The sequence below is a fragment of the Lissotriton vulgaris genome, chromosome 8 (assembly GCF_964263255.1).
Source record: "Lissotriton vulgaris chromosome 8, aLisVul1.2, whole genome shotgun sequence".
Lineage (NCBI taxonomy): Eukaryota > Metazoa > Chordata > Amphibia > Caudata > Salamandridae > Lissotriton > Lissotriton vulgaris.
In genome coordinates, this window is record NC_141696.1 from 900,929,628 (window position 1) to 900,944,351 (window position 14,724).

A 14,724-nucleotide genomic window follows, 5' to 3' on the forward strand; every position below is an offset into this window, starting at 1 on the left:
GCCCCATGTGAAAGGGCTTGCGTCAGTCTTACGCCTGCTGTGAGGCAGGCGCAAGATTTTGACGCAACAGCATCCTAAAAGTGACGCAGTGAAATCTCATAGATTTCACTGCGTCACTATTACGAGGCTTTTTGCGGAGGAACGCCCCCTCTGCATACATTATACCTGACGCAGGTATAATGTGACGCAGGGGTTTGAAAAGTGACGCATCTACCTAGATGCGTCACTTTTTAAATATGGCGCAACAAGGCGCATGTTTTACGCCGTCGATGCGTCACAAAAAGTGACGCATCAGCAGCGCAAAACTGACGCAAGGCCTCATAAATGAGGCCCCAAGTATTTACCCATATATTGTATTACAATACATATAAACTAAACAAATAGTCTAAAACTAAACTTACCAACAATTTTTACCGACGCCCTTTCGACTGGAACAGTCTGTTTTCGATCGTTACAAATCATTTGTGGAGGGGCATCAGGACTGGCATTTAATCAAGTGGTTCAGTCGTGGAGTGTTCACCAAATAAATCAGGTTTTGTCTGTTAATTTCTGCTTTCGTCCCGTCGATCGCCTTGTATTAGATCGTATCACTTGTCCACGAACCTTGGTTTTGTTCGTTGACTCACTCCCAATTGTGGTTCTTTCATAATTTCCCGTGCTTTCTGTCAAGTGTGTTTTATTTTTTGATGAGTTTTACAATTCTAGTGCCTTCCATTTTCCCCACTAACATAAAGATGAAAATAATTTATAAATCAGAACGCGACATAGATTTTGCAGTTATTAGCAGAAGAAATCGGGCAGTAATTTGTGAAAAGAGACTGGCAACTGCCAGTTTATTTTTCGAATACGCCGAATAAAGGTGCTTTCCACCTACAAATTCGTTACATTTGATCCCGTTGAACTGTTTCTTATATGTTTTGATTTCCCTCATCAGTTTGATGTCAGGTTAGGGTCACGAACACTAAGTACACTTGAGTCATGTTCATTGTCCACACATCTCCCACTCAATCAATCAAATAATCAAACAGTCAATAAAACATTCAATCATTCAAGAAAACAATATAGTAGTTGGCAGTAGCCGCTAAGCAGTATGTTCTGTTGGGAGTAAAAGATTTTCTGATGTGGTGAATTAGGTCATTACAAGCATAATTTTTGACACATTCTTGTCATGAGTAATGTCATCAATAAAGTTGTGTTTAATATGTTATCCGTTCCAATTCATGACATATTTGAGGTTTTTGATGGATGAACCACACACGTAAATCAAGAAATACGTTACAGACGCTGTACAACTCAGCTGTTATCTGATTGATACTGTAAGCCAGATGCAAATAAAAATAGATGTTAGCACAATAAGAAAAAATGACATGCTTCTTCACAACAGTCTGCAGCTTGACATCCATTTATGATTCCTGCATACCATCTTGAGTCATACAACCCTTTGGGTTTTATCTTAGTTTAAAATTCCCAAGATAAAACCCTTTAGAATTGTGAGTCACTGCAAACGTTTGACTTGTTTTTATTGCATTGAAGCATATACTGTTCATCTGCGGGGATGGGAGAATGACAGGTTATAATTAATTAAGACTATATATTCTATCTTTAAAACTGGTTCATACTGTACACCTGCATTGCTAAAAGCAGCCCAACACCCTACATACAGGCTTCATATTTAACGCCAGTTTCTCTGCAATTATATGTTATTTTCTTTCTACTAAACAAGTGTGGCATTTGGAATAGAAAAATGTGGGTTGTGGCATTGCGCAAAGGGTACATCCTGGTCTAATTCTTTCAAAGAGCTTTGCTGGTTAGCCTAAATATTCATGTTATAAATGGATTGCCTAAAGAAAGATGTATTCCTGCCCTAGTATTCCCAAGAAGTCACATGGTTGTTAATTACTCCACTTAATCACTGCCATTTTATTTTAAGTTGTAAAGATTTACCTTTTTGTGTGTCTGGTCTACACAAGTAAACCCTCTCTTTCATAGGACAAATCCAAATGAAAGGGAGCTTTTCAACCAAGCCCTAGACATCCAATTTTGAGAGGAGGCAGTCCCTACAAATAACATTATATCCATTTCAATAAGAAAACGCAAATCTAAATATCCCTTGTGGAATAAAAACACGTTGGGGCCTATTCACAAACTGCACTAATCAGTTTGTTTAGTACTACTAAAATAACACTACACATTTACTAGAAAATAATACTACTCATTTACTACAAAATATTATTTAATAACGTACATACAGAGACCTCTGCCTCCTATATGTTTTCTATATGGATATCTCCAGCCGCGGTCGGTGCATGTAAACATGGTGGGGAGAGGTAGGGCAAGGCGGGGGGATGTCATCAGACGACTGACTAGGATGAATTTTTTAAATTAAATTTTCTCTATGCATCTGTTGATTCCCTCCTCCTGCCCCGCCAGCCTACCACACTTACCTGCCCAGGCCATCGCTGGATATCTCCACCACGATTGAGGAGGTATCCACATATGTATACTTGCGTTTTAGTAATAAATGTGGTAGATACACAGTGAGTTTCTGAAAAATAGAAATGTTTAGTACAAAAGGGGAGTGGTTTAGGCAGGGGTAGGAAGGGTTTAGGAAGCGACAAACACCCACCCACAAAAGAGTGAGGCCATTGCTATTCACACTTTTAAAGTTGCTACAGCTAAAAAAGACCCAAAACAGTTGTAACTGACTCCAGCTGTCATGGAGTAAGTTGAGCACTACACATGGCAACTTACAGTACTGCAACACACTCCCATAGAAATTATTAGAGGCAGGGAATTAAAATAAAACCTCACAGACAATACTGTTACAATAAATGAAATTATTTTGACTTTTAAAAAGATACTTTGATTTTCCTTAATGTTGAAAAAACATACATAATTAAAAAATATTGAATTGTAATTTTTGTAAACATTCCAAAATGCGAAATTTGATGTAAGTATAAATGTTTTGAAAAAAAAAATGACTTAAAATTAAATCTGCACATAACGTTTAGTCATTTTAATACACTGTAAATGAAAATAAATATTTCTCTGTAGGAGATAAATACATCTTCACATATTTTCCAATAGATTACTTTTTAATACGTCATTACGAGAATAGTGCTGTAATTTATTTTTATTTGTTCTAAATATATAAAGTTGTTTTACATTGATATTTACCATTAGCTTATTTTAAGTAATTTTGTTTAAAGTTTATTAAATGTTTTTACTTTTCCCTATCCTTTACCAAAGAGAAATCTCCCCCCGGTGGCCGATATCTATGCCTCCATGTGAAAAATTACGAGTAGTCATTTGACATTTTTAAATTTGGTTTCATAGGGTGGGGAATTGTAAGACTACACTCTGTAGAAACTTTACACTTGTGGTGAATAGACCAAAAAATAACGGTAAAACAAAAAGCCTGATTACGAGTTTAGCGGTCTGACCGCACGAACACGGTGCCCACGGTGTTTATAAAACTGCAGCACTAGCATTCTTCCGACCCCCGTATTGCAAGCTTACCGCAGTGCACATGGTCTGGCTGTGGGGATCTTGCAGCGGCGGTGATTACTTTTCCATATGAATGGATCCCTGTGTGAGCACTTTAACTGCATGTGTGAAATATGAATGATACATTTGGAACAACACCACCTATCCATTGCCAGAGCCTGGCCCATATGTGGGCAGTCCAGGCAATGGGAATATGGTACATAAAGGACTCACCTGTATATCGCCGCAAACAGAGTCATAACCCTCAGGATGAAGATGTTGCTCTGAAGGGAGGACCTGAAGAAATGGAACCGCATCTAACTCTGACTGGAAGAACAGGATATGGGGAGGTACGCACCAGAAATCCTTCATTTCTGCTGACTTGAAGCTGGCGGACACACCATCCCTGTTAGCTTCTCAAAAAGCCAACGGCTACATGAAACTCCCCTGTACTGCCCTATCACAGCTGCTTTTCCCCAACCGCAACCTCAGAGGTCTGCGGTGTGCTTGCGATGTCGACAATTTAGTCAAATGAAATCAGCTCATCTCGTCATACGGCGGTTGGACTGCTGAGCTCTCAGCCTTCAGACCTTGGGCACCACAGCAGTTAACCGACTGCCAAACTCGTAATAAGGCCCAAAGTGTAAGAGTTAATTCACAAATGAGTAAATACACATGTATATATTTACCTTTGTAAATAGACCCCAAAATTATACTGAATGTAGAAGGGAAAGGTCTTTCCTATTATGTGCATTTACTCCGTAGAAAATTATCCATAAGAGATCCCAGAAGTGTTGAAAAACACATATTCACTGATGACAAAAGTAAACATAAATTAACAAGCTCAAATACATGCATACGTTAAAAGACACACAATAAAAAAAAAAAAACACAGCAGCACTAAACACATATACTTGTGTACTTGCTTGCATTCAGAGACACCAGTGTACAAAGTTCAAACTACGAGTAAGGAATTTCCATTATGACATAATTTTTATTAGTTCCCCTCCACACTCATCATGACACAAGCTGATACTTCTTAATGTGCAACTGTACTCCACAATGCATAGGCCCTCCAGAGATTTGTACTAAATGCATTTAATATTATAACATGACTTTTATAAAGAGTGATGCTCCCAAGCCTTTTCTAGAGATACATAGCTACATTTTTTTAACACACTTTATTGGTGACTGCATTATAGCGTAGACATTAGGAAAATATTCGTTTGCATACAGTCATTTTTGTTTTTCCGGTTATCCATCAAGCAGCATACATGAGTCATGTAACAGTTACCCATTTGTTGTCGTACGTGGTAAAACAGACTGAGCAAGGTCAAATTCATTGCTTGAAATGTTACTAATCTAGCATTGGACATGTTGCATCTACAGCAAATCTTCAAAAAATAATGCATATTCGTATCAACTATTGGTAACATAAACAAACCCCAACTTCCACCCACCTCAGCCCTCCCCCAACCCTCTCCTGGTCAGTCTCTTCCTGGCAGCCACTATGGTTGCTGGGGGTCGTCCTATGGTTCTCCTCCTGAAGGAAGCAATGAGTCAGATAAAGTCCTGTCATTTCAATGGAACAGAGCCTCCTTCCCAGCAAGATGGGCTGCTTCCTCAGCCCTCTCTCCTCCTCCCTTCGGAAAGCAGCACCCTCTGCTTTTCCCCATTGGGGCATGTCCGTCTGCCAGACAGTGGCCGCCGGGCACCTGGGGGACTTCCACCACATCGTGAGCACTCGAATCGCCAGGATGAGTGCCAGGTCTATGAACTTTAGACCCACCTTTTGGTTCTTAGGGTGTCTACGAAGTCCCACAAGGCAGTGGAGTGCCTCATCTGGGAGGTGTGTCACTGTAGTTAGAGAGCGGCGCACTTCACCCCAATAACCCTTTATGCGAGGGCAAGCTCACAGCATGTGCATAAAGTCCACCTCATCTCCTTTGCAGCAGGGGCAATAATGGGGGGAGTCCGGTAACATACGGTGTATTCTTGTCGGGGTAAGGTAGGACCTATGAAGCACCATCGTCTGTATGAATTTAAGCCTCGCATTATGCGATACCTTTTTGGGGTGTTCCAGCACACGTTCCCATGCTTGGTCTGTGATCTCCTCCCCTGTATCCTCCTCCCACCTAAAGGATGTAAGTGGTATTGCCGCATGTGCCCGTATCCCAGTGTATAACAAGCGCACCAGATGTCCACCCGGTTGCATGTAGTATAAGCGTTGTACTAAGGTATGATGTGGGGGTTCAGTCCTCTGTGGGGCCCACGTGGTTCTGATGTAGTGTGTCACAGTGGCGTGTAAGAGATACATGCCCTGCGGTGCTCTAGTAGCCTGTACAAATGAGTCATGATCCAGTATATTGCCGTCCCCAATGAAGTCTCCTACTACTTCCACCCAAGCATCCGTCCAAGCCTGTAGTCTGGCACGCGTGAGTCTTCCTTGTGGTATAGGGATTCCCAGTATGGGGACGTTCGGGGCATAGGGGGCCAGCATGGACGTGTACGAGAGGGCCTTTCTTCAGCATATTAGGGCTGTTCGTAACAGAGGGGGACAATCAGGGGGGACCTTAGCCTTTCTCAACAAAAGAGAATGTAGTTCACCCCGATCTAGCCGCTGCTGCGTAAATCCAATTTCATGTAGGTTCCTACCTGCAGTCCAATAAAATAGCCATTGGAGCTGGCTGGCATAATAGTACCCTCGGAGGTCCGGGACTCCCAAACTGCCACTTTGCGTCGGCAGCTGGATTTTTCGAAGACCTATGCGCCTCCGACCCGCTACCCAAATAAGAGTGGACCATATAGTGTTCAGCGTATTAAAAATGGATTGTGGGAGGATTACGGGCAGGTTCACAAAATAATGTAGGAGTCTAGGTAACATCACCATTTTTGAGATGGCGATTCTCCCCATTACTGATAAGGGCAGGGAATTCCAAAAACCAACACTGAGATACATAGCTACATATGCGTATATTTTTTCCTGGGAAAGACAATTACAAAGGATTATGGATTCTCTTCATAGTAGAAAGAGATGGGCGTTGCATAAGTAAATTGTCTATTGGTATCTCTAAGGACACTCAAAAACAAGCTTTGGGAAAACTATTACCGTTGACGTTTGTATTGTGTGCACACACAGACAAACAAACACACACAAAGTTAAACAAATGTCACCAAAACACATATTGCCATAGAACACATATATCCATCAACACACATACAGACAGTCATCCATACAGAACACATGCAGTTGCATCGGCACATAGACTAGCAAATGGGTACCCTGCTCATAAACCAACATACATATGCTCTAACATGAGATACTTACAGAGGCAAGATATATGGAGGCACACAAAGATTTTTATGAAGATGCACAGACATAGAGACTGCTGGACAGAGGGATAGACAAATGGATACAGACATTATGACTTTTTCATTTTTTAGCCTCTCTCTATATGGAAATCACATTTAAGGTGGATTTAAGCATTGATTGCTAATACCTATTATTCAAAGTGCTAGATTACATCTTTCAGTCTTTTGACATATAAGGAGGAGCATGGATACAAAAACAACAACCCAAGCCTCTTCACTAATATGACACTTGTTGTCAACCAGTGAGGGGAGGTACTGTCTCTAGCATGATCAAAAAAGAAGCATTTCTTTTGGATGAGAACCCTCACACACCCTTAGGTGGCTTGCTACATCATATGGTCCCTACTCAAAACACAGCACTCTGATGTAGTGTGGGCTACAACTCCTAAAGGAGGACAAGCTCTTGTAGATAACAGAAATCTAAATCAGGGATGTAGGTGATGGGGCAGAGCGTGAAATTACAAAAGCAGGAAACAATAGTAGATCAAAATAGTAATTTAAAATCTTCTTTAATTGTAAAAACATCATTTCGAAAATGCCGCTTTCAGAAAGTTGTCATCTTCTTGCCTTAGCTTTTTTATGCCTTCAGCCTGTTCCTAGGTCAAATGACTGGGTATAGTTGGCAGTTAAATTTTGTATAGCCCTTTCAGACAGCCACAAAATTGAGGGATTAGGTGTGCCTGGATGGACCATCACTGGCAGGATAGGAGGGCGGAGCTGGGCAGAGCCCCACTTGCCAATCAATAGTTTGTGTCTTGCCTGCACACAAAGGAATACATACTTCCTCATTGTGACTGTATTCAGGCTGGGGCCCTGTCAGGGGAGGCAGGAAATTCCAAGCACTGCAGAGATAATTTCGAGAAACTTCTAGGTACCAGGTATACATAAAAATACTCTCAGAGGACTGCTTGCTGCTGTGGACTGTTGTGTATTTCAGAAGACTGCTATACTCCACCTGGAAGGGCTGGTTTGCTGCCTGAAGCATACCTTGAACTCCCAGAGGCCTGCCCTGCTGCTTGAGCACAGTTCTACCTCATGACCCCAGGACTCGCAGGGGGATAGTAGGCTGGCCTCCTGATCAGAACCTCTGGGACAGAACAGGCTCCAATCATCTTGAACCCACACCTGGACCTAACCTGAGTTAGTTCCAACCCTCCAAGTGGTGTCTCTCTAGTCTTGAACCCTTTGCAGTGGTGCTAACAGTGCCCATATAACCAAAATCCAAACTGTGGGACCCAAGGTGCACTGCTAGTTTGCCTGGCTTTGCGACAGAACATTCTTCACTGCAGCAAATCCTGTTCACCCGTCCTTTGCAAAAGGAGTATCCTGGCTCATGGAGCCCTCTTCAGCTACAGTTTGCAGCCACATCCCGCTGAGACATTCAACTTCCCCAAAAAACAACTAAGGGCCCCATTAGTATGGCAGGTGGACAAAGTCTGCCCGCATACCCTCGGGAAAAGGGACCGCCCGCTGAGGGTGCGGCAGTCCCGCACTCCCGATTAGGATGCACCCACCACACTGGCGGGTGCATGGTGCATCTGCAACAATGCGGCGGGCAGTGCAGAGAGCACCGCCCGCCGCAATGCCACAAAGGCAGGTTGTGCGTTTCAATGCATAACGTGACAGCCACTGTGCTTGCCACGTTGTTCATTGAAAGGCAGAGGGGTGATATAGGTACCCCCATGTGCACCCCCCACCTCCTGGAGACCCTGGGGGCCTGCAACAGCCCCCGTAAGCAGACTATGCATGCCTTTCTGTGGCGGCATTGCCGCCACGGAAAGGCATGTTCATGGGCTTATTGTAATATGGCTGGCAGTGTCTTTCCGACACCGCCACCATATTGAACCCCTTTTCCGCCCGGTTGACTTGTCGACTGGGCGGAAAAGCGGCGGACGGTCATTCCGTCCACCGCGGACCCCCAGCCATTGTAATATGTGGGGGTCTTTGCTGCAAGGATGGCGGGCGGATCGCTCCCGCTGGGCCGGCTGTGATTACTGCCGGCACTGCGGGCTGATCCGACCACCATCCTAATAGGGCTCTAAGTTTGAACACAGAAATCTTCATCACAACCTCACCCAGCAGCTCACCATGATGAAACCTTCTCTTCAGACATCTCTTGCAGCTTTACCCTTTAAAATTTTACCTTCTCAGCTACATTTCCACAACATTTCTTCCAAGTTCAAAAGTAAGCACTGTCTGTGCCCAATCGACTTCTTGTATCGAACATGAGCTCCATTGCAGTCTGATATTTTTTTCCGTGACCCAATCTTGCGTGACTAGATGTCTGTGGGTTGGCGCTCTGATCTAGTTTTTACCATAAACCTTAAAAAATCATAACTCCTGTTCTACTGATTGGATTTTTATAATTGTTTGTTAAATCTTTATTAAATATATCCTATTTTTCTAAAGGAATCTAATGCATAATATAGGACATTATTGAACATCCCTTTACATGAGAGATGAGTTCATCACGGAGCACCAAAGTGTGTCTAAGGACCGCACCACTCACAGTCTGGTAGATAATAGTGCCCAGGGAAATGGGATCTGTGTGGGTTTGCATGCTGTCAATAGACTTGAACTGCTGCTGAACCAGTATTAGGAGCAGCAGTACTTTGTTGGGGATGATTATGTTGAGGAAGATGCACATGAAAAAGGCACAAGAAGGATGCGTTTTCGTTTAGGATATTGCTTCCTTTAGCACTTCAATTTCTGCGACAGACCCAAAGATCTAGAATCATTAGAAGTTCAGCTTACTTACCATGACAGCTAGAGTTAACCATCTTGCCAAAGGGCCAAGCTTCCCTGTGCAAACTGGGTAGGAAAGAAAAGGTTAGGCAAACACCTATTAATTCATGACAAAAGGGACCCTCTCCAAGCTACCAGAGGTTAAGCACAGTATGATTTAGTGACTTCTTCGCTCCCCCTGACAGGGATTGTGGCGGTTGTTTAAGTAGGGTTATCTCCCAACTCAACCAACAACCAATTTCTTCAAAATTGCTGCAGATGGGAATTTTTATTTTATTTTATCTCTTATATATTTTTATATTGTTATATTTTATGTTTTCTGATGTCAGTTCTTAGGAGGATCTGATCTTACTGATTTCCTAGGCTGCAATTTCCAGACTCATAAGTTTAATTCAGTGGTTGTTTGGGGGTTGTGAATCATTTATTATTTTATTTTTGTTGGAGGAGGCTTTTCAGATGACATACCTCCAGTTCCACTAATATCACTGTTAGAAATGGGATTTCTGGTTGGCTAAGGTTTGCACCAAAGCCAGGCAGAAACCCCCACTCTTTTCAGGATAAGGGAGTTACACTCCTAAAATAACCCGTGCTCATGCCCTTGGTAGCTTTGCACGAGCAGTCAGGCTTATCTCAGAGGCAGTGTGTAAATCATTTGCACACAACCAAAAGTAACACAATGTAAGCACTACAAAAGGACACCACACCAGTTTAGAAAAATATCCAATATTTGATATACGTAAGCAAGACCAAATACGATAAAAATACACACAGTACAGTAATTTAAAAATAGACGCGTTGCAAGATGTCTTTAATTTGCCAAGATATGTTAAAAACACAGTTCCTTGATGTCGATACCTCCGTCTGGGCTATCAAGGCGTCGTAAACAAACAAATCCAAACAGTTCTGCCTGACCGCGGCATCGCGGGTCAGCTGTGGTGTCAGGAAGACACGCAAACAGTACCTTTCAGAGATGTAGGTCTGATGCAGGTCGCTCTCCTCTCTGATGGAATCAGGAGCGCTGGGGATGGCAAGCGTTGGGTGCTGTGATGCAAAGTACAGCAGTGCAGCGTGCAGTGACCTCAGGTCGCGGTGCAAGCAGCGGCTCGGTGGTGGCATCAGATTGCGTTGTCGGTGACACCAGGATCGTGGTGTCAGATGAAGGCGGTACTCTTCACGGTGCTGGCAGGTCACAGTGCAGCAGCGACGTCGCTGTCACTGAAACGCTGTCGTCAGCTGACAACTGGAGATGATGGCAACGCGCTCGATGAAAGGCAGACATAGAGTAAGCTTAGCCAAAAGGAGCGCTTGGGAAAAGGCTCCGTTTTCATTTCATTTTCTTAAAAACTCAGTCCACGCACTCGGTGCTTTTTAATTCATGTGCTTGCCTCTTTGCACATATTGTTTTAACCAATTTACACAAGCAGATTGTATTAGCACTAATAACCCGCATTACCTCTTGCACTTGTGTTCTATGTCCCCGGTCCACCGGCAAAAGTTTGGATTGTGTGGAGGGACGGGAACCGGGCCAGGAGGAAGTGATTAACAACTTCCGGGACAGGCTGCCAATCAGCTGCTCGCAGCTGACGAACCTATGCCCTTAAAATCAACTGCACTTTCAGTTGCGCAGCGAACGCGGTGGATGGAAGGCAGACATAGAGTAAGCTTAGCCAAAAGGAGCGCTTGGGAAAAGACTCTGGGGCAGATTTATGTTAACTGGCGCATCTTGAGGGATGCGCCAGTTAACGTGCGCCACAGTGCGCCACAGCTACGCCACCCATGGTGCGCCGCATTTATAATGCGGCGCACCATGGTGCAAAAACGGCACAGATGCGTGACGCATCTGTGCCGGAAATGTGGCGCATTGCTGGAGTTGCGTCGCAAGCGCGACGCAGCTCCAGCAAGGCTCGGGGTTCCCCATTCTACTAATGCTGCATCAAGCCTTACGCCTGCTTCAAGCAGGCGCAGGGTTTTGACGCAGCATTGCCCTGAAAGTGACTGAGTGAAATCTCATATATTTCACTCAGCCACTTTCAGGAGGCATTCCTGCGCAGGAACGCCCCCCCCCCCCTGCGCAGGAACGTCTCCTTATGGCGCAGTGCTTTACAATGTGACGCATCTCCTAGATGCGCCACGTTGTAAATAGGGTGCTTTGTTTGAGCCGCAGTTGCGTCAAATAAAGTGACGCAATTGCGGCGCAAAGAGGCGCAACGGCCTCATAAATCTGCCCCTCTGTTTTTATTTAATTTAAAAAAAACTCAGTCCACGCACTAGGTGCTATTCAATTCATTTGCTTGCCTCTTTGCACATATTGTTTTAACCAATTTACACGAGCAGATTGTATTAGCACTAATTACCTGCATTACCTCGTGCACTTGTGTTCTATGTCCCCGGTCCACGGCCAAAAGTTTGGATTGTGTGGAGGGACGGGAACCGGGCCTTGAGGAAGTGATTAACAACTTCTGGGACAGGCTGCCAATCAGCTGCTCGCAGCTGACGAACCTACGTCCTTAAAATCAACTGCACTTTCAGTCACGCAGCGAACGCGCTGGATGAAAGGCAGACATAGAGTAAGCTTAGCTATAAGGAGCGCTCGGGAAAAGGCTCTGTTTTCATTTAATTTTTTTAAATCTCAGTCCACGCACTCTGTGCTTTTTAATTCATTTGCTTGCCTCTTTGCACATATTGTTTTACCCATTTACACAGGCAGATTGTATTAGCACTAATAACCTGCATTACCTCTTGCACTTGTGTTCTATGTCCCCGGTCCACCGCCAAAAGTTTGGATTGTGTAGAGGGATGGAACCGGGCCTTGAGGGGATGTATGTCGTTACAACGCATACTTTTACTCCGCGTACCATTACAACGCGGTATTTACAACGCATACCGGTACAACGCATAGCGCTTTGGGGTGCTGGATAGTGGTAAGTATAATTTACTATTCTAACTCCAGTCCCCGTGGACCCTAGGGAAGGTGTTGGATAGTAAATTAAACTTACCTCTTATCCTAGAGCGCCCCCCAGCGCAATGCGTTGTAACGGTATGCGTTGTAATGCCTGCGTTGTAGTGGTAGTGCGGAGTAAAAAATGCGTTGTAACAGGTGAATACCCCTTGAGGAAGTGATTAACAACTTCCGAGACAGGCTGCCAATCAGCTGCTCGCAGCTGACAAACCTACGCCCTTAAAATCAAATGCACTTTCAGTCGCTCAGCGGACGCTTGCAGCGGGCGCGCTGATGGCGCGCCAAAGGCAAGCCCTTCTGCGCCCGTCCGCGGCCAGATGGGGCCTGGAGCCAGCACCCCTGCCCAAATTCATCTTGGTCCTCTCGAATACCCCCGAGAAGCCCTTCTATCTCTCCGGACCACCCAATGCACACACAATGCTCCCCTTAGTTGTGACCTTAGCCCTTCTCACTGCTCTGGTTGTGGTTTCTCTCTCTCACCTTCCGCATCTCAACTGAACATTAGCGCTTCAGATCTCTTACAGGCCTCTCATACCAAGATAAATGCGACCACATCCTCGGAATTCACCTTCTTCAGCCTAAATTGCAGATCACTCCCAAGACATAAAAGAGACATCTATGACCTACTATCTGTAGCCGAACCATATGCTATCTTCCTCACTGAGACATGGCTAGGCAATAGTTCTGGTCTGGATATCGCAATAGCACTCCCCTCTAACTATACATACCTTGGAAGAAACCGTGTCGGCAAAGATGAAGGAGGGATAGCAATAATTTTCAAAACCTCCTATAAATGCAAATGGGATGACCTAGACCTCCAGGACTTTTTAAACTTCTGCTTTCACCTAACTTTACTCTCTCAGAAACACTTATCCATCGCCCCCCGGGACCAGCCACTGCTTGGGCCGCCTCACTCCCTGATCGCATTGCCTCTCTTGTACTCAAAGCCACTAATTTTTTGATCGTGGGCGATCTTAATATACATTTTAATGAGACCTCCTGTCCCACTTGTGCCAACCTCATTGCGGACCTGTCTGCTATGAACGTTACTCTCTATAACTCTGGCCCCAAGCATAAAGCAGAAAACTTACTCGATCCTATTTTCTCTAACCTTACCAACGTTGTATGTAAACCTGCTATTCCCATCCTCTAGTCCGATCATTTCCTGGTCGAATTCCAAATTAAACATAAGCAACATTCTAAGAACCCCGTATATCCACCAGGGTCTAGGAATGGAAGAAATTGGAAAGATCTGGAGCTAATCAAATTTAACCTTTTTTTAGAAAGCACCAGGCCGGTAGTCTCCATCACCAATTTGGATAATGATGCGGTTATTCATCAATGGCTTAGTTCAGCCATTGACGCATGTCTACCTCCTACCAATAAGAAATATAATCACCACTACCCACCCGCCCCTTGGTTCACTGAAAAATTCAAATTAGAAAAAACAAAATGCAAAAGCTTAGAGAGATGTTGGCGCAAATACTACAATCCTAGAACTAAATCACTATACAAATCTGCCCTAAGCAAATATCACTCTTTATGCAATATCGCCCGGGCAGAGCACCCTAATCTAACCGTTTTACATGCACAAAACCGCCCAAAAGCACTTTTCAAACTTGTCAAGGAACTTTCGGGTGCCACCTATCAGCCTAAACCCCCGTGCCTGGACTCTAAGCAATGTGATGTCTTAGCTGATTTTTTTTTGTCAACAAAATTGCTAATATCTATGCTGACTTTGATAAACAGACGACTACGCTGATAAACACAGAATCAAAACAACACCTCCCCCAGAAATCAGCCCAGCGAACAGCGACACCTGTTTAGATAAATAGACCCCACTTGACATCTCCACGTTCCGCAAGATTCTTAGCAGTATTAAATCAGGGTCCCCTAAGGATCCAATTCCCCCCCGGTACTCCAAACATTAGACCATTCTACACTCAATCTAGTCATGGAGCTACTTATTACTTCTTTAATTGAAGCTAGGTTCCAGGCATCCTGGAAGCATGCCATGATTGTGCCCCTGTTGAAAAAAGCTAACGCCGAACCAGAGGTACCATCTAACTTTAGCCCCATCTCTCTTGTCCCAGTGCTTTCCAAAATTCTGGAGAAACATATAAATATCCAGCTTACAAATTTCACGGAGTCACAAAATTTCC